Genomic DNA, 26,106 nt, shown 5'->3' with positions numbered 1-26,106 from the left:
GACTGGAGCCTGGCCTGGAGATGGTGCACCAGAGACAGGGCAGTGAGCAACTGCAGCAAACTAGTGTGGCAAGGGGAGGCCGGCAGGGCCCTGTACCGTCCTGTTGGGCCTGGTGCCCAGCTGCGGCGGGCAGCCCCCACGTGTCCCGGGGCAGATGGGCACCCAGTGCCTCGGCAGGCAGGATGGCACCTTGCACCTTGCTGTGTGTGTGTGGAGCTGCCAGGCTTTCCTGGTGGCCAGTTAGCCATCCGCACGGGCCAGCCATCGTGCCTTGGGTGCTGAGGGCAGAAGCACCGCTCGGAAGAGTGAGGATGACAAAGATGAGTATCAGTGAGGTTTGGTGCCAACCCTTGTTCACTGTGCAGTCTGTGTAAATCTTGGGAAAGCCAATGCGCAGGGGATGAGGTGTTCCCAGGCTAACCTTTCTGCAAGCTTGTACTCTTTGGACCTCTGCAGCTTTCTCCTCGCGTCCCACAAAATCAGCACTTCCCTCTCTAGGAACACACAATGATGCGTAACGTCTGCTTAGTAATGTGTGGTTATGTGACAAGGAGCAGCTGAGAGAGGAGTGAAAGCTCAGCGCACCCCCATGCACTCGAGGGAAGTGGCAGTCCCAGCTGCAGGTGAGGAGGAAGTGGGTGCTCAGTGCGAGAGGAAACTAGGGGCAGAGTGAGGCGTTTGCTGGCGTGCGCTGACCTTCCTGATGAGGATTGGTAAGTGAAAGAGTAACGGGTGAGAAGAAGTGAGCAGGATGCCCCTCACCCCGGACAGAAGGGTGGAAGTGCGTGGCAGGAGTGGAGCGTGTCCCAGTGGCAGGGTTTATCCAGTGGCACCTCTGTGGGTGGTCAAACCAGGGAGAAAGTGCTTACACTGGTCTGAAAGCAAGTCAGAAGCAGAGAAAAAGGGTTTAGTGGGTTTTTCCTCTAGCTTTTTGGTTACACGGAGAGGCCTTGGCAGATATCCCACAGGGCTGCTGCTCTGAAAGGAAAGTGGAATAGAAAAAATGTCTAACAAACTAAGCAGGGATAGATCTGTTAGTACCCTCAGCAGTGTCTGTGATCTAGCTAGATCATGTTCTGCTAAACGCTGTATGAATGTGCAATAAAAAAGCCTGGTCTTACCCCAAAGGGAAGTGGGAAGGCTATATGAAGATAGCAAGTGGGCATCTAGTGATGGATGTTACTGGATTTTGTCAGCTTTTAACAAAATCTTAGATATTTTACAAGACCTCTGTGGATGTCTTCTAAGTTTGTTTTATAAGGGAGGGGCTGTAGCTTGCTGAAGACCAGAAGTGCTGTTATGGGAAGAAGATTTAAAGGATGTGGTTGTAGGTGGGCAGCTGCAGAGTTTTCATCTCTACTGTTACCATCCGAAACCACATAGCGGCAACCGCAGTCACAGGGTAACAAAACAAGTCCGAAGTTGGATCTAGTCTCTCCTGACATAATGAAAGGACAGCACATGGTCAGATGATGAGTGAATAGATGAGGAAAGAAAGGCTCTGGCCAGAGCTCCTCTGAGCCTGATCTCATGCTCAAGTTCCTACCTGAGCAGGTACAAAGAGATCATGGCAACTTATCACTCGAAACTTGAATGAGATTTATCCCTGAGAGGCTGGTCACTGAATTGGAAAAAGTGTTTCTTAGTGTGTTAGGACTTAAACAGTAGCATGTTTTCTTTATAAACTTAATAGCAAATATTATACTGAGATTTCTTCTGGGCAATGTTTTGGTTATTGTGTTCTTTATTTATTTCCCGTATTCTGGGGTTTGTGCTTTCAGTAAAGTTTCATTTTAGTTAAGACTTTGCTATCCCATATTTCTTTGGGCTGGTGTCTTTAAAACTGGTTGGTATCAACACTCCTGAGCATGTGGATGTTTGGAAAGGATGAGGCTTAAACAACCTTCTCCCCACCTGCCTGAAGAAGAGAAGGCTGTGACATGGGACGTCCTTCTATTTCATAAGGCACTGGATTTTCTTCAGGCTTGTTTGAAATGTGAACTCCTATATAAAAAACCTAAACACGTTAGCTGGAAGTTGTTTGCTTTCACAGTGGACAGAAAGGGCTGGAACTGGTTCTTGCAGCGGTTTCTGTGTGGGCTCAGGGTGAAGGCTGTGTTGCACACAGCAGGATTACGATCTTATTTTTAGACTGCTGCTTATCTTAATTCTGTTCCAAAGAGCTTTGCAGAGTTAAACTATAAGTAATGCCTGGGGAGGTGTGTAATCCAGGGCTTTAGAGGAAGAAGAAAGGCGTATTCTAGGCTGAGCTTTATGAAGAGTTTAGGAAAATCCATGAAGTGATGAGAAGCAAAGATGTTAGTCCTGGGGTAAGGAAAAGGTTTTTCACTAAGAAGGCCTTTTGTGTAAACCAATGCTAATAAAATAATGTCTGTACTCTTAGGGTTTTCAGAGATGAAGATACTTGCTTACGGTGGAGCAAAGAGCCAAAGGCTTTCCAAGATCTGAAAAGAAAAAGACATAATCCGTTTTTGTCCCTCCCTAATCAATAATACTGAACCTATCCACAAATACCAAACTGAATAGACAAGTCCCTTTCTAGTGGTACTTTCAGACTGTCAGTCCTGGCTAGCTCCAGCTGGAGTTACTTCAGGTCTTCCTTGGTAAGAACGGTGACCTTGGGAGAAAAGATGAGATAAAAGAGCAAAGGAGGGGGGTGGAGCAAACTCTTGGCCCAAACAGTGCTGTCCTGTATTTTTAGAAGCCTGCATTTATATTCCTTCTATTCACTTTATATTATGTAAATCCTTCCCCTCTCTGCCCCACATTAACTATTTCTCAATGTGTGGTCTTTGAAGCTGGAAAAATTAGACACTTGTCCTGTCTGAACTGAGCAGCATGCCTTAACACTAATAAAGAGACTCTGTGATAGTGGGTTACCTTTTCATGGACTGAATTCTATCATCTTTGTCTGCTAAAAGAACAACCAGTGAAAAGGTCCCCTGGTCCTAGCTGGTAGTATGAAAATGGGATGTTGAAACCTACTAAAAATAAGAAGAGGGATTGACATATAGTCAATTATAAGCAGCCCTGCGTGTAATCATAATATAATATTAATTTCCCCCTCGGAGGAAGTAGGATCTATGTATCTTCAATTCCAAGAATTCCCAGGTGCCTTTAAGCTCAAGCAATATTTCTTAAATGCTCAAAGACTTCATTAGCAGGCCTGCATCTTTGCTTTACTCAGGGGCTCTGTGGAAAAGAAGCAGAGGTGTTCGGTCAGCTGTAACGTTTGGCACCATGGGTGGGAGCTCTGCTTCCTGGCCCTCATGATGTCCACTTAATGTCTTTGACACCAAGGGTTGATAGTGTTTCACCCATGTAACTCCTGAGTGACTGTGATATGAGCCTGCAGCCTCCTTGAAGGGTTAATCATCAGCCTGTCAACTTTCAGTGGTTCACACTAGCTCTGCTGGGGTTCCCTTCCATGCGTTCCTCTTATTGCTTATTAATGACAGTGATGAGCAGCATCACTGGTGACCTTAAGCAGCCTTGCTAAAAGCAGATTTATGGTGTATTTGGAGACTGCTTCCCCCTCCCTTGCCTTCAGTTAACATCCTGGAAGCAACATACGGGATATAAAACACAGCCCCTAGACATGTGGAGCAACAAGTGTGTGTGGGGGGGAAAGAACAAGAGAAAGGTGGTCAAGGATTCAAAATGGGGGCTTTGAACACTGGCCTGTTTACTGCAGAGGCCAGAAAGGTAGTGGAGGTGGGATGCTGGATCCATAATTGCAGAGGTCATTGCAATGAGGCCAGAGTTGCTTGACCAATCTGGTGTATGTCCAGGTTGGAAAAGAGAAGGGAGGGGTACCCATTGCCATTTAGATGCTTGTTCTGTTCCTTTCTATGCAGAGATTTGTGCTGTTGGGTGGAGAGCAGGATCAGGGGGCTGAACCAGCTAAAAAATAACATCCCTTTCTTCCTGACGGGTTAATTTTCTGAGGGATCGGTGTTTTGGTCTTGTTCACAACACAGTCCTTGCAAAGGTGCCAGCCGGGGAGAGGAAACAAGCAGCTGATGTGGGGGGAGAGTAGGGCCATGCTCTCCAGCGGCAGCTGGATTTCTTTTGGATTATAGAAACGGTGTCAGCCAGGAAAATGCTGCGAGGCAGATCTCTCGGCTCAAATTGTGTGAGATCCCTTATGCTGGTCCATGGGGGCATTAAGGATGAGCAATGGGGCTAGTAATACAGCAGACGATGCGATGCAGAGGGCTCTGCAGTGTCTGGCTGGGGGAAGGCCTCCTAGCAGAGATTTGCTGCACTGATAGCTCCCAATTGCCCCCAGCAACTGCTAGATGCAGCCAGCAGATCCTAATGCACTGGGGGAGAGCAAGCTGTTTGCTAACCTGCCTTACCTGATCCTGCAGGCTCTTTTATTTTGTCATTTCTTGCAGCTGACCTAACCTGACTTTGGCCCGATGGTCAGCAGAGGAGAGATGTGATCTTGTCCTTTGCTGCTCCTGTGCCCCTGTAAAGCACTGGGGGATAGGGATGGCTCCTGGGCCCATGCTAGCTGCTGCTTTGAGTCAGAGTTCAGCAATGCGGCAACGGAAGTAGAGACTAAGCCACTAAGTGCAACACGCTGGGAGCTCTGCGGCATGGTGTACTGATTAGCCTTGGATGCAGAAGACTGTGTATCGTTTGTGCCAGCTGGGTAATACAGTGCTAACGTCAACTAACGTACTAGCTTGTCAGAGCAGAACGTGCAGGGACTGGGCAAAGTGGTATTACAGCACTGGCCTCCTGATAAGACGCTTTGGGAGGTCAAGTTTAGTAGCACTGTGACCTTCGCGAGGCTGTTAGCTGAGCAACGGTGTGACTCAGTGGGTGTTCGACCAGGGGAGCAAGCTGCCCCAAGAGAACTGAGGCATTGGATCACACAGAGCTTTACCTGGGTATGGAAACTGGAAGAATTAATGATAAAGGGGCTGTTGAAGGAGTGGTTTCACATGATCTCTCCAGGGTGATGTTTTCGCTGCTGCAGCCAGTTCTGCATCTCTACTGCCCTCTTCTGCCAGGCCAAAGGCAAACCAATCAACAGGCTGAGGGAGGACTGCTTTGGTTCTAGCTGTGAGATGTCTGCTCTGCTCCAAGAGTCCCACTGCAGCTACTTGGCACGGTTTTAGTGTGCCTTGGCAGGAACGAACCCCAGCACAACACCCTGACTGTGCCTGGCCTGGTCTAACTCTTCGTTGGACAATGCAGAGCTTCTTAGCTTGCAGCCAGAGACTATGCTAGGAGTAGTTTCTTGTCTTCGCCACCTTGCTAGCAGTAGCCCTGCTGACCAGATGCTGAGCTGTGACTTCTTTTATTTCTGGTAGTTTGGTTGTTGCTGTTCCCAGTGCCATATGGGAGGGAGGCTGTGCTCTACTCCCCCTGCTTCTCTTCATTACTGCTGGTGAACACATGCCGCCCAACCAGGTATGGCATTGGCTTTCCAGTGAGGAGAAGATTTGACCTTTTCCATATGGTCCCAAGTACCCTGTCCTGCTTTGGCCAGGAGATACAGCTGTGATAACATCCCCATAATAGCTTGCAGTGTTTAGACCTCATGTGAGGTGTCTGCAGGTTTGTCTTGCGTGTGGAGCTGCTGCTGCATAGGTATGATTGCAGCAGCAAGTGCTACTGAAGCACCCAGCAAACTCTGCTAGCAATGTCCTTGGGTCCTGAAAAGACACCAAAGACACCAGGTTTCCAGCTTAGATGCCTCTGCAGTTAAACTGGCAATGGAGGCTTGCTGGAACAGTACTATTTAAGAACTCCCAGCTCAAAATGCAAAGCTCAGAGCAATAGCTCTCAAATCTGCCCATTTGAAAGCATGGCTTTACTCTGAACCTTTTCTACAAGCAATGCCTCCAAACTGAATCAGAAGTAAGGGCATAGTTAGGCTGTGTATGACAGATTCACTACTACTTGGTTATCGTGTTTCACCAGAGGGTACTGACTGCCCCTGCATAAGGATTTGGAAATGACAGAAGTGAGACAGTGATTTGCCTAAATGACAAAAAGGGAACTTGCTTGTAGGCCAGACTGGTGATTTGAAGGGTGTCTGTGCCATGAGTGCTTTGTGGTGCAGAGCAGTTGGTGAAGGTCACATTTTGCTGGTGGAAGAGGTGAGGCTTGGTGTTTCCCTGTACATACCACTTCCACGCTGGAGCCCAAACCTTTCCTGTCTCTGCACAGCATAACGCAAATCTTACAGCTTGGGAATGTGCCAAATGAAAACACATCTGCCTGTGCTCAGGCTAACAGGCAGAGATGTTATCAGTCCTTAAGGGTGTTCAAGGACAAGGTCCTGGAGCCTCAGACCTCTGCTGATGAAAAGCATAGGCGTGCATGGCCTGGTGCAGCTGTGCAGCGAATTGGTGGGAGATGTGTCAGTGTGAGGCACAGGGCTTAGCAGGAACCACAGGCTTGTTTGAAGCGCCAAAGTAAGCCACCAGGCTCTGTGGGGTGACACATCCCCAGCTTTTCCTTCTCTGGGGTATGAGAAAAGTTCCTGGACACAATTTCTCAAGCTATAAACCTCCATCTTCTGGAAGGACCTAATTCCATGGTGCTCTGCTCGGCTGTCAACAGCTCCTGATTGTCCTCTGCAGGCCCAGCCAGGGTTCCCAGGGGCCCCTTACCGAGGGGCAAAATGTCTCTCCCTAAGATCAGTGCATTGACCAAAATGCCATGGATCCCTTCTGTCTGTCTTCAGCAGAGAGATTTTGTGTATGCTGGACCTTTTCCATTAGTTTTTTTTGCACCTGCCAGAGGCTGCTTTTCAGACTGATGCTTTTGGACCAGATCCTGGCTGTGGCTGTCACACCTGTGACCATCAGCACTCTTTCAGCCTCCATCTGCAGAAACCTTCAACATTTGGGACAGCCAGCAGTCACCTCTGTGACTTTCCAATGGGCATGTATGACTGCCAGCTGGTTTGGAAATAGCCAGAACCACTAGATGACCGTCTGCTTAAAGGACCAGCCTGGACTTCAGATAAGAGCCTTAATTTACTGTTCAGCTCCTCCAGGGACACCCTGTGACCTTCATTGTTTAATGACTTCCATTGCAGTAGGCGCACAGAAAATAGCATCCTTGACAATCTCCCAGTATCCTTGATAATCCTAAAGTAATTGGAAGCAGGGGTGGAGGGGACATGTTTCAAACCTCCCCTGAAGGATCAGAGCAGAGATGCTGTCTGATTGTGCTGCTGCAGATGTGTCGGAGCCCCTGTCCCTGGCAGCTGTGCCCATGGGCACGATGGGCTGCAGGAAGCCAGGGGCTGCCAAGGAGGCTGGGAGAGATGATGGCATCATTTATGGTCCTGCCAGAGAAGAAATGAACCTGAGCACTGTAAGATTTCTTGCCAGCCCTCTCTCTCCTTGAGGATGGTGTTCTCAGGTGGATTTGCCTGTCTAGTGTTTTTTTGCCTTAATGACGCAGACATTTGAGCAGCTGAGTCATCTGAGTTAATGGGGCTGCTTGTGTGTTGCTCAGCTGGATTGGGCCTGAGCACAGGGACAGCACCTGTCTGCTCTGACACCTGCCAGTGGTCGCTTGATAACTCTCAGCTTCCCTGCTAGCTGTAAAAATAGACATAGTTGATACCACGGCTGCTATGAATACTGCTTGTTGCCTGGGCCAGGGAAGACGATGGGTGTTCATGGGGTGGACGTGAGGCATGGCAACTTAGCTGAGTAGCTGAAGAACTGTAGCTGGTCACGAGCTCAGCCTGGTGCATCGCACTAGTGGGCAGCTTGGAAAGGGGTGGCTCAGAGGGATGCTGCATGCTGGGTCACTGAGTGCTGAGAAAAGCCAAAGCCGGAGGAAGGAGCCGGGGTTCTCCACTTACATTAGCACCAAATAAATCTACTGGTGAGGGACGTTCTAGAAGGACCCAGCAGGAAGGAGGGAAGTGGAAGTAGGACAGCAAGTTGGCCAGTGCGCTGGGCCAGCTGCTCCCGAAGGGGAGAACGTAATGCAATGAGAAGGGATGTGCCTGGCACTGAAGGCCAAAGTAACCGGTGGTGCTTCTTCAACATGTAGGTCCATTAATGATCCTTTGAACATTAATGGCAGCTTCTTCCTGCAAATGGACTCGCCTGATTGTCATGCTGAATTTGTGGAGATCGCTAGCACATCTGCCCTGCAAAGGGAGTTGATTTTACTACCTGTAACTCTCCCTTCCAGTTTCCCCGGAACGGAAATGGAGACACAGAGAAGCTGGTACCCAGAGCACAGCCCTGCTGACAGCCCTGGGGTGCCAGCCTGCTGTCAAGCTCCTGATGCCAGACCCACAGCACAGGTAGCTGTGCAAATCCGCCCATTCCCATTGTACTCGTGCTGTTCCTTGCAAGGAAGATGTATCCGAAAGGGTTACTGATCTGAGGGAGGAGTTTGTAGCCCGAAGTTGTAGCCTGGTTTGTGAGTACACCTGCGCTGGGCAGCTCTGTCGGTTGGTCGCAGGCTGCCCTGAATCTTGACAGCTGCGATCGCAGAAGCGCTGCGCTCAGATCCTATGCTGCGGCAGAAGGACACTTATGAAGACGGTTTCTCATTTCTCAGCTGCATCGTAGCAACCATGTTTACAAGACAGCAGTAAATGGGCAGTAAATATCCTTGAAGTCAGATATCTAGAGCCATTAAGAGCCTTACAATTGCATCTCTATGCTGTTGTTCTGTATTGGGAAGCAATTTTGAAATCCACATCTTATGGTCTAAAGAATCTTTTACGTGTCTGTCATGACCACCAGGAAAGCCAACCAGCCTCACAGAACGGATTTCTGGTGTTTCCCTCGCTGAAGGTCATCCTAGTAGAATGGGCTGCAAGAAATTATCCGGAACTGAGCCCCTGCACTGGGACAGAGTCAGATATTGCTATTCACTTGCCCTGTGGGCTTTGGAGAAAGCAAATTTCCATGAGGACTTGGTGAGCAGGAAGCAATGCTGTGGTGCTGATCTGCAGCTGGGTATGTCAGCCACACGTTCCCTACCACATTCCTGCCTGGGAGCTGGAGGGCTGCCCTGCATCTGCTCTTTGAGGGACAAGGAGATAAATAAATAAATACAAATAATAAAAAAAACGTGGCTGTGCTACAGAAAGGGGGAGACATCATGTCTGAGGCCTTGGGGAGATCTGGGCAAAGCTTTCTTGTGATGCGTATAGGCTAGATGTTGCTCTCCATGCAGCACTGTCTCCTGCCAGGTCTGACAGAGGGGGTCTAAGAGTGTCCGTGACACTCCTGAAATGAAGTTTCCCGTCATTTCTGACCACAGTTGTCTTTGCTCCACCTGCTTTCATCCTCATCTGAGGAAGCTACCCTGTCTTGGTTAATCCTTCTGCAGTGAGTATTTAATGACTCCCAACCACAAAAATCTGTGTAGCTCTTCCAAGCATCCTCCCTGTGCAGAGAGTCACTGCCAGGGAGGAAGGCTGCTGCCCTGGCTCTGCAGTGTCTCCAGCCATGGACAGCATGAGCCATGCCTGGGGAGCCAGCAGCATTAGAAGGAGGAAAGCAGGGGTCTGAAGCTGTCCTTTCTCACACCTGCATCCCTCATGGGCCTCTGTGCTGTTGGGCGGGCACAGAGGTGGGAATACGAGCACTGCGGAGAGGCTGGAAGGCTGAAGACATGCCTTGATCATGCATTTCTGTCCGGGGAGCTCCATTCTGCTCTGCAGCCCACGGAAGTCATTGGTGTAGCACAGATGTTTCTGGCCTGATACTCAGGTAGCTTCACAACTTCTGTCACCAGCTGTGTTCTGTGAGTCACAGTTATAGTGGCCAGTTTTGTTTTTCTTGTCCTCATCAAATAACCTGCATGGGTCCTTTGTAGTCTCATCGTAGGATTGCTGTTACCTGCGGGGCTTGGCATCCTTCACGTCAAAGCAGCATTGCTGTCGTGAGGAAAACATCATGGGTCCTGCTCCACGAGTGAGTGGGGCCACTCTAGTTATGCCTCATGGGTTCATGGGGACCTGGAGCCTCTGATGGCAGGTGCTGGTCAGCCACCCTCTAAAATTGCTCTTAACCCCAGGCGTACGGGCTGATGGGCTGGCACCAGCTAGGAGAGGGGGCAGAGGCGGGGAGAGATGAGGTGACTGGGCCTTCAGCCACAGAGCCGGGAGCAGGAGCAGGAACTCTGCTCCTTAGCCTGGGATTGTACAAACTCTCCTGGCTTCATGCAAGTACGGGAAGGTCCCTGGGCAAAAAAACCTGTCGCCATTCGTTAGTCTGGGGTCTCACACAGGTGTCCTTGTGAGACAGGCACACGTGGATGCGACGTGTCTGGAATTTGAACCGTCTTTGCCGTGAGCAGCACGCAGCTATCCTCCCTGGGAGGGCTCCTGTGCCGCTGGGATGCCACCTGGGCCCGAAGGACCCGGTCAGGTTTTTCTTCCTTACTCAGCGAACGGCAGTCTCCGCTACCAGACAAGGGGAGTGAGCCAGAAGGGGGAAAGGGCAGGGGAGGGGAGGTAGTTGGGGGTCACCTGCCTTCCCCTTCGCCCTGGAGGCCGTGCGCTGGGAAGGCGGCCGCCTTTGCAGGCGGGGGTCCTGCTCCGGGCGGGCCGGAGCGGCGGGGCGGGGACGGTGCCACCCTCCGGGCCGGGCCGGGCCGGGCCGGGCGGTGCGGGGATGCGCGGCCGCGGCGGAGCGGGGCCGGGGCCGGGGCCGGGGCCGGGGCGCGGGGGGAGGCGCAGCGCCGCTGGGGGCGGGCCGCGCCGCGCCGCGCCGTGCCGAGGGCAGCAGCTGCTCCAGGAGCCGGGCGCGGAGGCCGCTGCGGGGCGGCCCGGCGGGGCCCAGCCGGAGCGAGGTGAGTCCGTGCTCGGGGGGGGGGGGGGGGCGCCGGGCTGCTCCCCCGCTTCCCCCGGGGCACGGGCAGCGCCGCCGCGTCCCTCCGCGGCTCGGCTCGGCTCGGCTCGGCTCGGCGGGCGCTGCCGGGGAGCCCCGGTGTCCCGGAGGGAGCGGGCGGGCAGCACCTCGGAGCGGGGGGGACAGCTCTGCCCGCGGCTGCCGCGCTCCCCGGGGGCTGGCGACCGGGCCGCGGGACTTTCCTCCTTCCCGGTGGAAGTTTGGAAGCGCGCGGCGGGGCTGGGGCGGCATCCCGGGCGCTGCGCCTCGGCCGCTGCGCTCCCCCGGCCCCCGCTCGGCCCCGGCGGGGGGGGGGGGGGGGGGGGGCTGGCGCTTGAGTTAGCCCCCATCCAGCGCTTCAGGACCGTGGGACTGGGGAGGCTGCAAGGGGACGCTATTTTTATTAATTAAGCCGTGCTGGCTGATGGGCTCATGGGAAGGAGGCTGAGCTGATTCTGCAAAGGGCTTTTTAGTCCCAAGAGCCTGCCTTATTCTTTGTGCTAAAGCCTGTTGAACTAGAGAGGCCGAGCCAGGCAGGGGATGGATGAGAGCTGCGCCCGAGAGCAGTGGAGAGGAGGGGCAGCTTGGGAAGACAGAGTGGTCCCTAGGACCTGGGATGGAGATGGTTTCCTGGAGGCTGCCTGCAAGACCTCCTCGGTGGTCCATGGAGACCACTGTCTCTAATACTGCCTGTGGTCTTACTTTGGAGAAGGACTCTGGGTTCTTTGGAAGACTGCAAAAAAACAGTAGATATTAAAGGGGAAAGAAAACAGAGTTTGTGCTTGTGTCTGAGACTACGAGGCTGTTCCTCTTTCTCACCTCTTCCTATGTTTGAGCAAGCGATTTGCCTCTAATGCTGCTCGCCTCTGTTGTGCACATGCTGGCTCAGCTGGTGTGCTGAAGGAGAAGTGTGTTTGCAGCCCAGGCTGTGCTTTGCCAAAAAGGACCCTCTTCCCCTGTGCTTTCCTGCTGTGCCTGGCTTGGAGATGTGGATCGGCCACGGAGCAGCTGTGGAGGAGCAGGGTCCTTCCAGCCACAAGGAACAGCTCAAAGCGGCTCAGGCAGGAAAGTCCCACGTTCGTGGCCCAGCGTCTGCAGGGTCCCCCCAGATTCAGCAGTGTAGGAGCAGGACCAAGGAGGGAGCCTGCTCTGGGGCTGGAGGATCCTGCTTTCAGCTTCAATACCAAATGTACCTTGCTGTTTTTCTTAAAAAAAAACAAAAAAACCCTAAAACAATAGGGAAACTGAGTCAGGGGCAATGAAAAAGCCTACAGGCAGAGTGCAGATAAAGGTATGGGGTAAACAAATGGTAAAAAGCCAGCACTGAGTGTTGAAAGGATCACAATTATCACGCAAGGTTAGTCAGTGTGGCACAAACCTCAAAGGGGCTAAACAGATGCCAGTTAGAGCTCAACGTGTTCAAAGCTACCTGCATGTGGATGTTTATGAACTTAAGCTGTCAGAATATAAGAGTTATAATGTCCCTGTCCTCCGAAAGAAAAAGAATATAAAGGCAAGTTGGGACCCCAGCAGTGAGACTGAAGGACGCTTCAGCCTGGAAAGCTTAGACGTCAGTTCATCAAAGTCTCTGAGAGTATTTGCCTCTTCTCTTCCCATCAAATCTTATTCTGACCACACTCTCACCGGGACGTCACTGCTCTCACCAGACACAGTGTTTGCTTATGGCAAGATGCAGCTGTATTTGCAGTGTCCTTGCCATGGGGGTTCACCAGGCAGTGTCCTCGTCCGGTAAATCCGTCAGCCGTTCCCTTTGCTGATGCTTGCTGTTGATACACTGTTATTATTTTCTCTTTAAATTACTAACCCCATGATGATACGGTTTGGTGCTTTCTCTAGCCCCTGCCGTTTCAGAGGATCCCAAAGCAATATGTAAACTCATGGGTTGAAATTGGACCTCCTCTCACAGTCAAAGCACTTTTCAAAGCCACTTGGCAAAGCTTTCTGGAATATATTCAGCGTCTGCTAAGTGAGCCGAATGCACCCACATCTGGGGAGAAGTGCGGGAGTTGTCCGGAAAACATGATGTGAAAATGCCGAAGGGCTCGTGAAACAAGTGTAAAAGGCAGAATTCAAGATTTTTCTGCCACCTCCCTATTTCTTGCTGTATGTAGAAAGCAGCTGCTTTTCTACCTTATGAGCGCTGAAATGGGTGTAGGGTTTTTTTTGTTTGTTTGTTTTTGTTTTCTTTTTTCCTCTGGAGATTGTAAGCCTGGGGACTTTGTTTAACCGTAATTTAAAACATCAGGGTTGCTGCGTCTTTGAAGAAAACACTTCAGGGTCATTCCTACTGTTAAAATGAAGTCTTGCATAATTCCTGTTCTCCCCCGATGCCAAATTTTGCAATGCAAACTTTCTGTAAAGCAGCTTGCCTTGCTTCATAGTAGGTCCGTGGGGTTTTGACTGGCAGTGCAGTTTTGAGGCAACTTTCAACTCTGAGCACTGATGGCAAATGCTTTGGCTCCTGCTCCGTCTGATCGTTCATGTGAGTGCTTAAGGCTAGAGGTTTAAATCTCTTGCCAGTGAGCACGAAGTGTCAATGCCATTTAATGAGTGATCGGTTGGTGCTGTTTTCTCTCCATTTCATCAGTGACAATATTAATGGCAACTGTAATTCTAACCTGTCACACATTAATAGGATGAGTGGTCGAGTTTAGAAAAATTAATACATGCACTTGGGTCAAATTCTTCACTACTGTAAGTTCATCAAAGCCAACCAAGTTCCTCGCTGCTGTAAGGTCATCAAAGCCAACCAAAGTTACAGTGGGATGGGAATGGGTCTTGATGTCCTAGAGAAATATACTTCATGAACTGTATTTTAACTAGTCTCTTCCTTCTTAACTAGTTGGCGTCTGCCAGCGCTCCTCTTTGCTGAGGGGAGAGCTGTTGCCCTCACTCCTAATCGTCAAATTGGGAAAAGAGCAAACACCACCAGTAACAGCATGGTGTATGCTATGAATGCGGGTTGGTTCGAGGTTTGGGTTAGGCACGGGACGAGAAGGTCAGCTTTTTCCCCCCTCGCCATGCATGAACTCACTGCAGTCACGAGTTTGTCAGTTCTGCTCTGTCAAGGGTTTACTCCACAAACAGCTGGTCTGCTGGAGGCCGTGTGCTGCGAAAGGTGAATCAAGGGAGGAGGCAGCGAGGTTGGGGGGATGCAAAGAGCGATGTGTTGTGATGGGCTGCGCTGACAGAGCTGACAGTCTGGGCTGGGTCTCAGTCTCTGCAAATCTGATTCTTGCCCACCCAGTGCAGTAGGCCACATTGCTGAGCTGTCTGACTCCTGGCCAAAGCATGTTGTGGGGGCTAAAAATTGATGTCGTTTCAAAAGTTAATTGGACAGATTCATAAAAGAAAAAAAAGCATCAAGAGCTAGTAAATACAAATCATTATCTCTGACTCAGCAAGTCCCCAAGTGCCAAATCACTAGACTTTGGAAAGATGCTCTTGGGACATCCAAACTTCCTGTGATCCTCTGCTGTTTCCTAGGCATCCACAGTCAAGGGTGCAGCTGCAGCACATCCACTAGATACAGTTTCGTCTGACCTGGCCTGGCTGTCCTTATGCAGCTGGCTAAGAGGAAAGGGCTGCCGCACGGATCCCCTTCCAGGAATGGTTGTTCTGTGCTGATCTGCTGCCACAACAAGTGGGAAAGCAGAAGGAAAATGAGCAGAGCCTTTTCTGCTGGGTACTGGTAAGCCCAGCGATGTGAAAGTTGCCCTTCTCACCCATTGCAGCTCAGGACTTGGCATCCTGCCTTGACACTGACTTGCCACATGGCCTTGGGCAAGTCACTTAACCTGCTTTTCTTATGCTTTAGCCTTTTTTTTTTTTCCATCTGTTAGGCAATGTAGTGAAGTCTTCCTGGTTTGTAATAGTGGACTGGAAAGTTAACATCTGTCCAGAGCTGGGATTACTTGGGGGTTCAGTCTGCTGTGGTGCATTGCCAAGAAATGCCCATCTCAAGTGCAGACTTGTTTCTTTACCTGAGCTTCCCTGGCCCTTTGGGAGCTGCTGAGCGATTTCTTGTTCCCTGCAAGGAGACTTCATTGCATTTGGCGCTCCTGGCATTAGCTGGCTGTGACATTTTGTGCAGCGCTCCTGAAAACAGCTTGGCTGCCTTGAGAAACTTCTTATAACATGTGCTGTAGTGCAAATACTGCTTGTTTATATAGCTTTACGTAGAGAAGTGGATTTAATCAGGGTAAATGATTGATTTATTTCCCTAGCAGGGATAGCCTGCTTTCCTGAGGCGTGCAGGAGAACCGAGTAGGTTGTCAGCCAGCTGTTGGAAAGTTTAAACTTCTCATAAGTTATCAGGCTGCCAATAACCCAGCAGCGATGAGATGAGGCGGGCTGCAGCCAGCGGAAAGCTCTGGGAGCGGAGACAGGGAAGAGTGTGTTACAGCGGAGCAGTCCTGGCTGCTTGAGGCAAGCTAAGCTCAGAGGATTTCCACCGACAGCGGTGTCTCCCGCTGCCTTTCACCCCCCGCGGCAGCACTGGGAAAGCCGAGAGAGCTGGACATGCTCAGCGGCGCCTGGCTTCAGCCCTCGGCGTCTGCCCAAATACTGCTAACAGAAAGCAGCGACCCCCTCGCCGGCGCCGCGCTCCGGCTGCCCTTCTGCCCGTGCTGTCCTTCAGGAGGGACGTTTGGCTCTGGAAGGGAGCTTTCGGGAAGTCGGTCCCTGTTTGTTCCTCGGCAGGAACGGTTTGGATCCAGCCTCAGAGATGGCAAGGCGGAGGGGGAACAGCCCCGGTCCCGTGCTGCGCCGTAGCCGTGCTCGGAGCAGGCAGCAGGGAGCGAGGGTGCTGCCGGGGTGGGGACCCCAGGCGAGGGCCAGCAGGCGGGTGCTCCCTTCCCGGGTTGGCTACGGACATGGGGCACCTTGGGAGAGATGCCCAGAAGCCTCTGGGCAAAAGAGGTAGAAGCACAAAACCCATCCTGACATAGCATTTGAACTCATCCTCCTTCACTCAATAGTCCAGTTTGGTGTCCGGTGGGGAAGGACTCTCTCTTTCTCTTGTCCTGCACGACCCATCCTGGAGGCTGTCAGAGCCGGGGTCACCTCCTGCATATCCCACTCTGGCTCTCGGGGTCCTGGATGTGGGCTGAGCATGGAGCAGTGAGGCAAAACTGCTGCAGAGAGGGAGACACCAAACCTCTGGGAGAGCGTTGGCCAGGGGTGCCAAGATGGCTCTGGTTGCCTTCTCAAAGCACAGAATTTTAGAGTATTTATTATCTACTTACCTCATACAGCCACTGGCAGGTAGATTACTGTAGTTTTATTCCTTGCACGTATATAGGAAAAGTATATATGCCAGTGACCACCTGGTGCTCCATCGTTGGCCTCTCACGCTCACTAACTGTTTCCTGAGTATCTTTTTTTTCTTAAGGTGAATTAATCTGTTGCAGGAAAAGGAAATACATGAATTAATATATCTCCATTTGCAATTCAATGTCAGCCAGAGCTGAGCCCTGGAGTCTTGGTCATATTTCTTTATTTTAACACAGTCTTCAGGCTGGCTTGTTTTCTTTGCTGTCGTCTCAGGGAAAAAATTGTAGCGGAGGTGTGCAGTTGGCTGTCATGTTGAGGATTTGCTGGGAAGTTTTGGGTGTCAAAGTCTGAAATATGGGCTGGTTGAAATGAACCCTCTTGAATGCTGGTGATCTAAGAGAATTCATTATCTCCAACCTGGTCTGTCTAGTGTGAGAGCGGATGGCTTGTGCCTGTGCGCAGGCTGCATAATGAAATAAAAGGAGCTCTGAAAATGTGTTTTTCTAGCACTGAGAAACATTCAAAGCACAGCAGTCTCTGCAAAATCCGTTGGAATAATTTGTGCTCTAGCTCTTTGCAGGAAGAAGGCTAAGAAGCAGAAGTGGGTTTTTCTCCCCTTTATCTATGGGCTGAGAAAATTTGCCCCAAATTCTTTGTTCTTTGTGAATTTATTTTAAGCTGCCTGGAAAGATCAATCGTTCAGCTGCTGACTACCATAGTTCCAGCTTTGGGAATGAGCCAGCTGGAATCAATGGGACCACCGTGATTAACTTTCCAGTGTTGGGAAAAATAATGTCTGAAATGCTCCTGCTGGATTTTAGCTTTATTAGCTGGATATTTACTAGAGTCCTGCTTGAGCTGGAAAGGGGAAAATGTGTAAGGGGGAACATTTGCCCATGGCTTTTTAAGCTTACGTCAGGCAGAATTTCCCCTGGGATGACAAGGATGACAAGCAAGGTCCCACGGCAGATTTAGCGATGTGTCCCTGTCCTCTGCTGGATTCAGGTTTGCTGCCGTGATGCCTCCTGCTTGGGGACTGTTACGGGCTGCCTCGCTCTTGCGCTGCCGTGCTGAGCACAGGGATGGTTTGCTCCCAGGTGGCCTGGCTGTGAAGGCATTCGATTGATTTTGGCCGTGTGAGGGCTTGAGCTCTTCTCCCCATCCTGCAGGCTGGGAATTGAGGCACAGAAAGGTTACGGAGAACGTACCTGCTGCCTCGTTTTAGGCTCTGAATTTTCTGGCTGGTGTCCCAGAGCCTCCCTTTACTGATGGAGGGGGAGAAATGCATCCAGAGGGCAACTGGGGCATGTGAAGTCCCTATTCTGAGTGACCGCCTCTTCACCCCGGGGGGAACCTAGCTGGCAAGGCTGAGGAATATGGATATTTTGGCATGCCTCAGTCGTGGGGGAGCTTTGCCCTTCCTGTTGTGGTGGATCAAGAGTTAATCAAAGTTAAAGCACAGCCGTTCCCTTGGGTAGGAAAATGTATCATGCAACAGAGGCAGGAGGAGGAAGTATGAGTCAAATTCATCAAGGCACTGCTGAATTACGCATGTTTTTAAATCCAGTCAGCTGCTGTGCTGCATGCTAGTGTGCCCACCACTGCTGCTCCTCTCGGCCGCTTGCCTCCTTCCACGGGTGGGGGAGTCTGCAGGCAGGTTTTCTGCATCCTTTTACCAGCTCTTTGGCCCATCCTCTTTCCTTAACTTTGACCTGCAAATGCAGAGAGGGGGAAAAGTGGTCTCTTTTAGTCTCTTCAGGAGGGGAAAAAGAGGAGGAACGGTTTCTGATTAACAGAGAGGGTGATGCTTTGTTTTTTTGTCTTAGATCTTGCAGAACTTGGAAAACTTGGCAGTGGCCTAAGCATGGCTGAATGGGAAAGGGCATCAGGACAAGGGGGAAGCTGTAACAGCTGGGCAAGGAAGGGACTCTCAGCTTGAGAGAAACTCTTCTACTGTTTAGAATATACCTTTTTGTGACAGAGTCCAATGGGTTGTTCATCGATGTGAGCCCCTGACTGAGTTAAAAACATCACCACCTCTCCGTGGCTTTCCTTACACTCTGATGCTCTTGCATGTGGCAGGTGCATGTGCAAAGGTGGTGAGCAGTAACACCAGGCTGTGCTACCTCAGCTGATGCACTGTGCTCTGCAAAGAGTTGGGGTGGCCCTTAAATTAAAGGCTGTTTTTACTTCATTTTAATTTTTGAGTGATTCCAAGAGGTCTCTCAGCTGCTGTTCCTCTCCTCCCAAATAGCTGCTGTAAATAAAAGAGAAGAGTGAGGCCCAGAGCCTCAAGGGTATTTAGGGCCCAGAGTAACCTCCCATCAGGTTTAGCTCTCTAAAGGTCAGATGTCTGGTCCAAGCTGGTCACTCAAGTGGCTTTAAAAGTTGCTGGAGAAAGATCAGCACTTCCAGATGATGACTGATCCCACCTCCAGGACATGTCTCCTGGGGATACCACTTCTGCAGTGTTCTCAGCACTGCCAGCAAGGTGCAGGATGCATCCCATATTCCCCATGTGCTTTGGGATGCCAGGAGCTGCAAGGAGACTCTCCTCATAGTTCTGATCCTGAGGGGAGACCACAGCTCTCCCTTCCTCTCCCATGGGGCTGTGGATGAGCTGGTGGCTGCACTCTGATCTGCAGAGGTCTTTTGCTACCATCCTTTGAGCCCTGCAGGGCAGAGCTGTGTCTTCCTTCTCTGTTTTTTGGCATAATGATCAGACCTCTAATGTATTAGCTGGACACATATAGCCCTCTCTTTTCTGTTGATAGCTTTAAATCTCCTGGTCGCCCTAATGCACAGAATCCCAAATGGACCTTTTTTCAAATGCAGTGTAATCGCTCTCCATTTCAGGATAGCCAGTGCAATTGTCTCTTATGCACTCACCTACGGAGTGAACCCTCTACTCTGTGTCTTAGACGCTTGCCAAAGGCACGGCCTGGGAGCGGTTAGAAAGAGCTTGTTTGGGTTCTGGTTTACATCCCGTGTAAATGAAGAGCAAAATTAGCAGTGCCTTCTGCTGCTGCTTGGTGCCATAGGAGGTGAGTCCATGCTGAATGCCTACTAGCAGTGGTACTTTGTGGGTAACCCCAGGCTCGAAATGAGAGACTTTGCTTTTCTTGGAGTCGTGAATGGGAAATGCAGGTGATGGAGAGGCGTCCGGCTGCTGAACCAGGTCTGAGATTGGACTCTGGTGTGAGAAGGTGCGTTGCCCGGGTCAGCGGGTTGTTGGCAGGTTGTGGTAGGTCTCAGTTTAGTGAAAAGGGTGGTAGTTCATGTTTCCTTTGGAGTCTGGCGTCAGCCTAGGGTTAACTTCTTTGATTTTGTGTATTTTGCACAGAAGTAACAGAAATTGGGAAGTGCCATGTTGGCTTAAACCAGCAGCTGATGATGGGGCCTGTCTGTGGCTGCCTGGCCGACCCCATCTCGTCAGCACTGTGATGGCGAGTGGTGCTGTGGTTTCTCGCTAGGAAGAAAACCCAGCTGGATCAGTGAGCTGAGCTGGCTCGTCCCACCCCTGCACAGTACTGGAATGGCACTAGAGATAGTGACCAGGGACAGCCGGGGCGGTGACCAGCCTGACATTAGATCTGGCCCCATATAAACACTGTAAAACTGCACACTAAGTGTTCAGAGGTGATGTGCAGGCCCACTGAAATATTCAGTCCTCCCCATGGGATCTGTCTGGGCCCTTGCTGCATCGTTGGGAATTGCTATCATCATTTTGCGTGGAACAGTTGTCAGTGGTGTCCCGTGGCTGAGAGTGAGGGATCAGGCTCCTTTTAGGGAGACGTATCAGCCCTATCCTTTACCTGAGCAAGAATCAAGCATGGATTCTGCATGCAGGAGTGCTGGGAGCGACCTATGAGGCCAGAGCAGCCCTGTATACAGACCCACTCTTGTTAGAGCCTGAAGCAGACCTTCTGGGAGCAGTGGGCTGTTTGAATCTCCTAAAAGCATGATGGGCTTGTGTATCTATCCTCAGCTGTTGCCACACTCCTTTGGCTGTTGGGGCTTGCAATAGCAAAGAGTGCTTTCCATGCCTGGTGAGCCAGGGCTTGATTTCTCTCCCTTAAACTGATCCAGCTGCAGAGGATAGTTGGGAAGAAGAGGAGCTTTGCTCCTGAGACCCCTGCAAAATGTGCCACCTTCCATCCTGCTTTGCCACGTCCTGGAGGCAGTGGGAATTAATAAGTTATAAGTGGACATGGGGCCAAAAAGCCATTTGGAGTCAGAGATGGGGCATGCAGAAGCCCCAAGTTCAGCCTTGGAGTGGCAGCCACAGACACAGATGCCCTGAGGCAGTGTCTGAGACTCTGCAAGCACGGTGTCAGCTCCAGCACACTGCAGAGAGTGGTTTTCATGCAGAAACAGGTCAGCAACTAGATTGCTCAGCAGAACATGTCCTGCAGCACTCTTTTTTCCAGCCCTTCTCTGCTGGCTTGATTCAAACATGGCTTAGGGCTAATGTCGGCAAAGGGACATTTCGTCAGGCACTGGGGACAGTGCAGGACCCTGGCCTCAGACTGCTTTTGCATTGATTGGGAGAGGGTGAAGCTCTGGAAGGGCTCTGACAGGCAGGCTGCGCTGGCTTGAACCTGATCCAGCCTCTGATGGGGTTTGCTGGAGGCTGCTCTGTTCTTTGTGAGCGTGGGGCATACCCAGAAACTCACCCTTTGCTGGCTTCAGAGGTATGGCCTTTTTGCTTTGCACTAAAGTTGCAGTTACATGAGCAGCCAAGACAGATAAAGAGGAGGCAGAGGCATGCAAAAGTGAAGAGCTTGCTGAAGGAGATGCAGGCAAGACCTGGAACCCAGGTGTCCTGAGTCAGCTGCTAACTTACTGGGCTCTGCTATGTCTGTAGGACTTTTCTGTACCAAGACGAATAAGAGTAATCTTCTACAGCAGAACTGTTCTCTCTCTGTTGTCTGCCCATCTGCAGATTTCAAAGACCTTGAAATGTTTAACTCAGTTTATTATGGATAATGTTTTCCTAGGAACTGCCTTAGAAGAGCAGAGTGGTCCATCCAGTTCCTCCCTGATAGTAGCCAGTATCGCTGTGTTGGAGAATGCCAAAGGACCCATTGGACTGCAACAGGCCCCTTTCTTCTGTCACTCACTGGGAGTCTGTAGCAGTCAACAGGAGGTGGATTCCCCATAGTTATCCTCTTCACCCAGCCTATCTCCCTGTTGCTGAGGGATGGAGAAATGGTTGCAGAGAGAATCTTAGATCCACTTGCTTCTCTCTTAGGTATTGCTGGTGACCTGGTACTGTTTGCTGATGATGGTTTTCCACTTATAAAATCATGTTTCTCCCACATGGCTCCCAGAATGTGAAGCCTAGTTAACACCCTATAAACATTCTGAAAATGGATTGCTTTCAGGAGATTTGGTGGTGTTACCATTCAGTGTTTCTAGTAGGTGTTTAATGCATTAGCTGGCAGAAGCAGAATGGTGTCTGATGATTTGAAAAGGAGATAGACCAAGTTTAGGAGGAAAACTACTCATCAAATATAGTTAGAGCTCATGTGTGAAATTCAGAAGGAGCTTTTCCATCGCTCAGAAACAGTTGTCAAAGAGCACGTACCACTCTAGCAGCTTATTGAAAACATGAAACACTGTTAGTGCAAATTATTACTGCCATAGTGAGCTACCAGTGTGCCCCACAGCATAACATGTGGCCATCTCCTGCCAGGTGCATTCTCACAGACTGCAGGTAAAATGCTTAGGAAGAGCAAATGACATGTAAAGAGAACCCGTGGAGCAGACATGTGGTTATGAAACTATGTCCTTCCTGACAAAGAGCAGTTTTGGCAATGCTGATTCTTTCAAGCAGGATTTTCTTTAGGTTTCAGAGTGCTGTGCAAAACCAGAACAGTGTCATTACTGCCTTTTGGCGTGTGAGGAGACACAGATACAGAGGCTCATCCAACTTATGGTGGACCACTAGTAGTGCGTGGAGGACAGCCCAAGTCTTTATTCCAAATCATGGCTTTGGCCATCTGTGTTGATAACAATCCTTGAGTTAAAAATAATCTCTTGGCTTCTAGGAACCACACTGAGTGGCTGAGATTTGCTTATGGAAACCCCAGAAAGAAAGGGTCAGACTTTCACCTGCTGTGGAGCACGTTAGGATGTGCAAGGAGCTTAGTTAGCCCTTTGCACTCTGTTTGACAGTACAGCCCCCACCGTCCTTCCAGGTCCTTCCACAAACTCCAGCCCTGATTGCTGAACTGTAACAAGAGGCAAGTTACTGTAATTGCTCTCAGCACTGTTTGAAAGAGGATGCCTCTAAAACCTTTCAGCAGTAAGGTGACAGTATCTTTTCTGCTACTAATACATTTTTATTGATGGAGAGGGTGGGCTGGGGTTGTTCTAGCCAGCTCAAATGCTTGACAGTTCCCACACGCTATGCTTCCTTTTAAACACCCACGTGCCCTGCTTTGCTTTTTCATTTGTGTAGCATCAAGTAACTATCAGGGGAAAAAAGGTTTTATGTATGCTCATGAAATAAGTGCCTCATGACATCAATTAAAGGTCTTGTACAGTAAGTCTCCAGAATTAAAAAAAATCATAAAAATGTATGAAGAGTATAGCTAAAAGAGCAGAGTTAGACAGGTAATTGTGTGGGATTAGGCTTGTGACTGCTGAGTTATGACTCTTTCTTTTTTTTCCTTCTTTCTTTTGTACCTTTCCATTTTGAAGAAACCTGCCTGCCTTGTAGATCATCATCCATTTTGCAAGGCAAGTTCCTTCAAAGACTTTGCTGCTGCCTGTCCTGGAGAGTTTATTTTCATACGTTCTCGTCTTGTTTCTCTTCCTTTGAAATACACACTAATTTGCTGTCAGGCAGGAAGTGCTTGATGCTTTTTGTGCATGGGAAATGCTACCAGACTGCAGATAGGGAGCCTCACAGGTGGCTTGATAGAACTTTCTTAAAACTCAGGGCAAAACAGCCAAGTCCTTCTTGAAATATTTAGGTGCCTGACTCACCTTAACCCTGCTAGAGGCCAGACTGCGCCATGGATGCCTAAGTATCTTTATGCATTCTGGCCTGATGTGTCTTTATCACTTCTGTAAAAGCAAGGGAAGATCCTAAGCCATTTAAAATTGGATTGACTTCACAGAGGTGTAAACATGACTAAGCTGGAGGTCTTGGTTCCTCGGACAAGGAGGGGGAATGGCCCCATCCTCATCCCTTTTTAGACCCTATCTTGTGGGGTCAAACTGGTCACTGGAGGACTCAGCCCCTCTCCACTGGTGATGGAGGGAACCTAGGTGATTGACTTGTCTTCAGAAATTTAGTTTGCTAAAGCTTGAAGTTATAGTAGGTTAGTCTCTTCCTCAAAAGCTGTGGCAAATACTGCTTTTTAAGGCCAGAGGAGCTTGTCTCGAGCTTGTCTCCCCCTTGTAGGTGATATCAGTCATAGACCTTCACCTGAAAATTTTGTACTTTTCGGTTAGGTTGCTTTTCTGAATAATATATATCTTGATTTAAAGTTCAGTAGAATCAACATTGTATCCACGTCAGGTTTTCTAATAGTTGGATCCTCCCTCTGCTTGATGTGCACAGGGTATTTTAAGTATTTCAGATTTTGAAAGGGATTTATATAACACAGTAGCCAGTGATGACAAAGACCTATACTTGCCTATGCCAGGAAACCTGCTCTCCTCCTGTATCATTTAAATTCCTATTTGCTGGAGCTTAGCTGCCTTTGTCCCTACTACGAGGCATTTTCCCCTGAACAAAAGGACACTTGAACAGTCAGTTGTCTCATAATTTTCCTTTGTGTTTAAATCTCATTGGGAAACAGATTCCCCAGATATTAGGTCTTTCCTAAGATTTGTTTCTTATCTGACAAGGGATAGGTTTGAATCAGAGCTGTGAAATCAGAGCTGTGATAATTACTGAGAAGTTTAGGCTTGGGTCGTGGTCCTGGCCTGGGAACTTGGTGCTATCCAGGGAAGGGAGGATTTCAGCCAGGCCTTCAGCTTGTGGATGTCCCTGTTGACAGCAGCGTAATCAGCACTCGAATGTGCAAAGTGAAAATGATTTATCCTGCCAGTAGTTCACCCGGAGGTTTTAAGTCTTGTTTTCTTTATTGATGTTTTCTTTATTTCATTTTATAGCAAATGTGTTCATGCTCAAATGAAATGCAAATATCCCGTTGTCCCTGCTGTGTAATTTACTTTAACTTTTCTTCCTGTGGAGAGCCTGATTCTGTTGGTTTTTGGGGGGTTTTCTGCCTTTTTTATAACAGAAAATGTCTTTATGATTGGAGAGATCAAATATACTGGGGTTAGCCTGAGGAAAAAAGCCAAGCTTAGATGTTCTCATGTAATTTGAGGATGTCTACAAAAAGCTAATTGCTAGCTTGCGTAATGATGGCATCAGTGGAAAGTCAGCCAGTCCCTGTGATCCTCCCTGTGATCCTAGGAGCTATTGGTTGTAGGGCTTTTCTTGGCATTCCTCGCCCTCATGAAGACCACAGTTTTATCTAAGGGAAATAAATCATCCTTTCACTAGGCAGCAGTAGTTGTGGTCTATCTTCAGCCTCCTCCTTGGGCCTCCTGACAGGTTCCATGGGATAATAATATTTCTTTTCTTGGGGGAGGGCTATCAGGAATTCAAATTAAGGATGACATATTTTTAGCATCAGCAACATGGTTCTGGTCAGCACATGGCTTTGATTTTGCTTGGCTTACTACGTTTTCATTATGCTACAAGAAGATTTGCTGGTGTCTGTTACAAAAAGCCAGAATGGAAGAAGGTTCTTATCTGTTCATGTACGGACATAAATGTGGAGTAATTCTAGTGAAGAGTTTGTTTACCTGGCTTAGATAGATGGTCTGGTCTAATGTGGTCATCATATCTGGATTTGCTTTGTATTTTCACTTGTGAAACTCAAAGTATCCACCTCTGTCTACATTAACCGAGCTGACCTCAGCAAGCAGATAGAGAAGGACGGAGAAGCCTGTAGACTGAGTTGTGCACACACCGCATAAACATGCGCTGCAGGAGAAAAACTGCATGACTGAAATCACATCAGGATTGAAGTGATTTATTGATTTATTAGTGACATGTAATTAATCTGCAATCAGTGAACTAACTATACATTTGCACCTCGCACTGTCAGGCTGCTCGCAGCGCCCAGTGGGACGGTGATCCAGCTAGCCCGGGTGTGGGCGGCAGTGCTGGCAGGGTGACTTCTGACAGTGCCAGACCTGGGATGATTACTGCTCTCTTCCTCTTCCCCACTCCAAGGTCTCTTCCCCCTCCAGTCACAAGGGTTTGGGTTTTCTTTTTACTTCTTCTCAAGCTGACACCTTCTTTTCTTAAAATTCTCTTGAGAATCTCCTGTTTTACAATAAATAAACAGGAATGAGTGCAAAATGCCCTGGAGTGTCCAAAGGCTTCTGGCTCTGGGGTTTTGGGGACCTCTGGGCTCCTTCTGGCTCTTTGCTCCCTTTGCTAGTGCTGTGCAGCTGCTACCACAGGGTCTGAAAACAACTGTGCAAAGCCAGAGACAGGGCTGTGTTACCAGCACGGGCTGTGTCAGATACAGCCAGGACTGAAGGAGTCCATGGTGGAGGGAAAGAATGGATGAAAGCAGCTTTTGCATGGTGCAGGGGGGTCTGCAAGGGCCATCTATGGTACTGGCTTCTGCTCAGCCTCTGCAGAAAGAGCCTTGCCAAGGAGGAAATGCCTCCAGCATTTGCCTGCTGGATGCAGTGAAAGCCTTCCTCTCCGGGGGCTCGTTCAGAGAGGCCCGGAGAGCGCGTGGAGTGATGCTGTGTGCATCACGCAGGCGGCGGGGGGCAGCTGGCCGCTGGTGGAAGCTGATAACCTGGAGCCAGGGACTGTTCTCGTTGATCCTGCTTCCTCAGGAAAGCCTGCCTGGCTGGCGTGGGACAAGAGTCTTGCAGGCAGCTCTGGGCCCAG

The 26,106-nt window shown here is 49.7% G+C and overlaps 1 protein-coding gene across 1 annotated transcript in view; it reads left to right on the top strand.

Annotated features, from left to right (window-relative positions):
* The first annotated feature begins 10,746 nt into the window (after window positions 1-10,746).
* LOC112986789 (dual specificity testis-specific protein kinase 1-like) overlaps window positions 10,747-26,106 on the top strand; it is a 38,112-nt gene continuing 22,752 nt past the window's right edge. The window contains exon 1 of the mRNA XM_064523530.1: window positions 10,747-10,827. The gene's annotated coding sequence lies outside the window, so the exon portion shown is untranslated. The remainder of the gene's footprint in view (window positions 10,828-26,106) is intronic.

Source organism: Dromaius novaehollandiae, chromosome 20 (assembly GCF_036370855.1).
Source record: "Dromaius novaehollandiae isolate bDroNov1 chromosome 20, bDroNov1.hap1, whole genome shotgun sequence".
In the NCBI taxonomy this organism is placed as follows: Eukaryota; Metazoa; Chordata; class Aves; order Casuariiformes; family Dromaiidae; genus Dromaius; species Dromaius novaehollandiae.
This window is presented reverse-complemented; position numbering and strand designations above follow the sequence as displayed.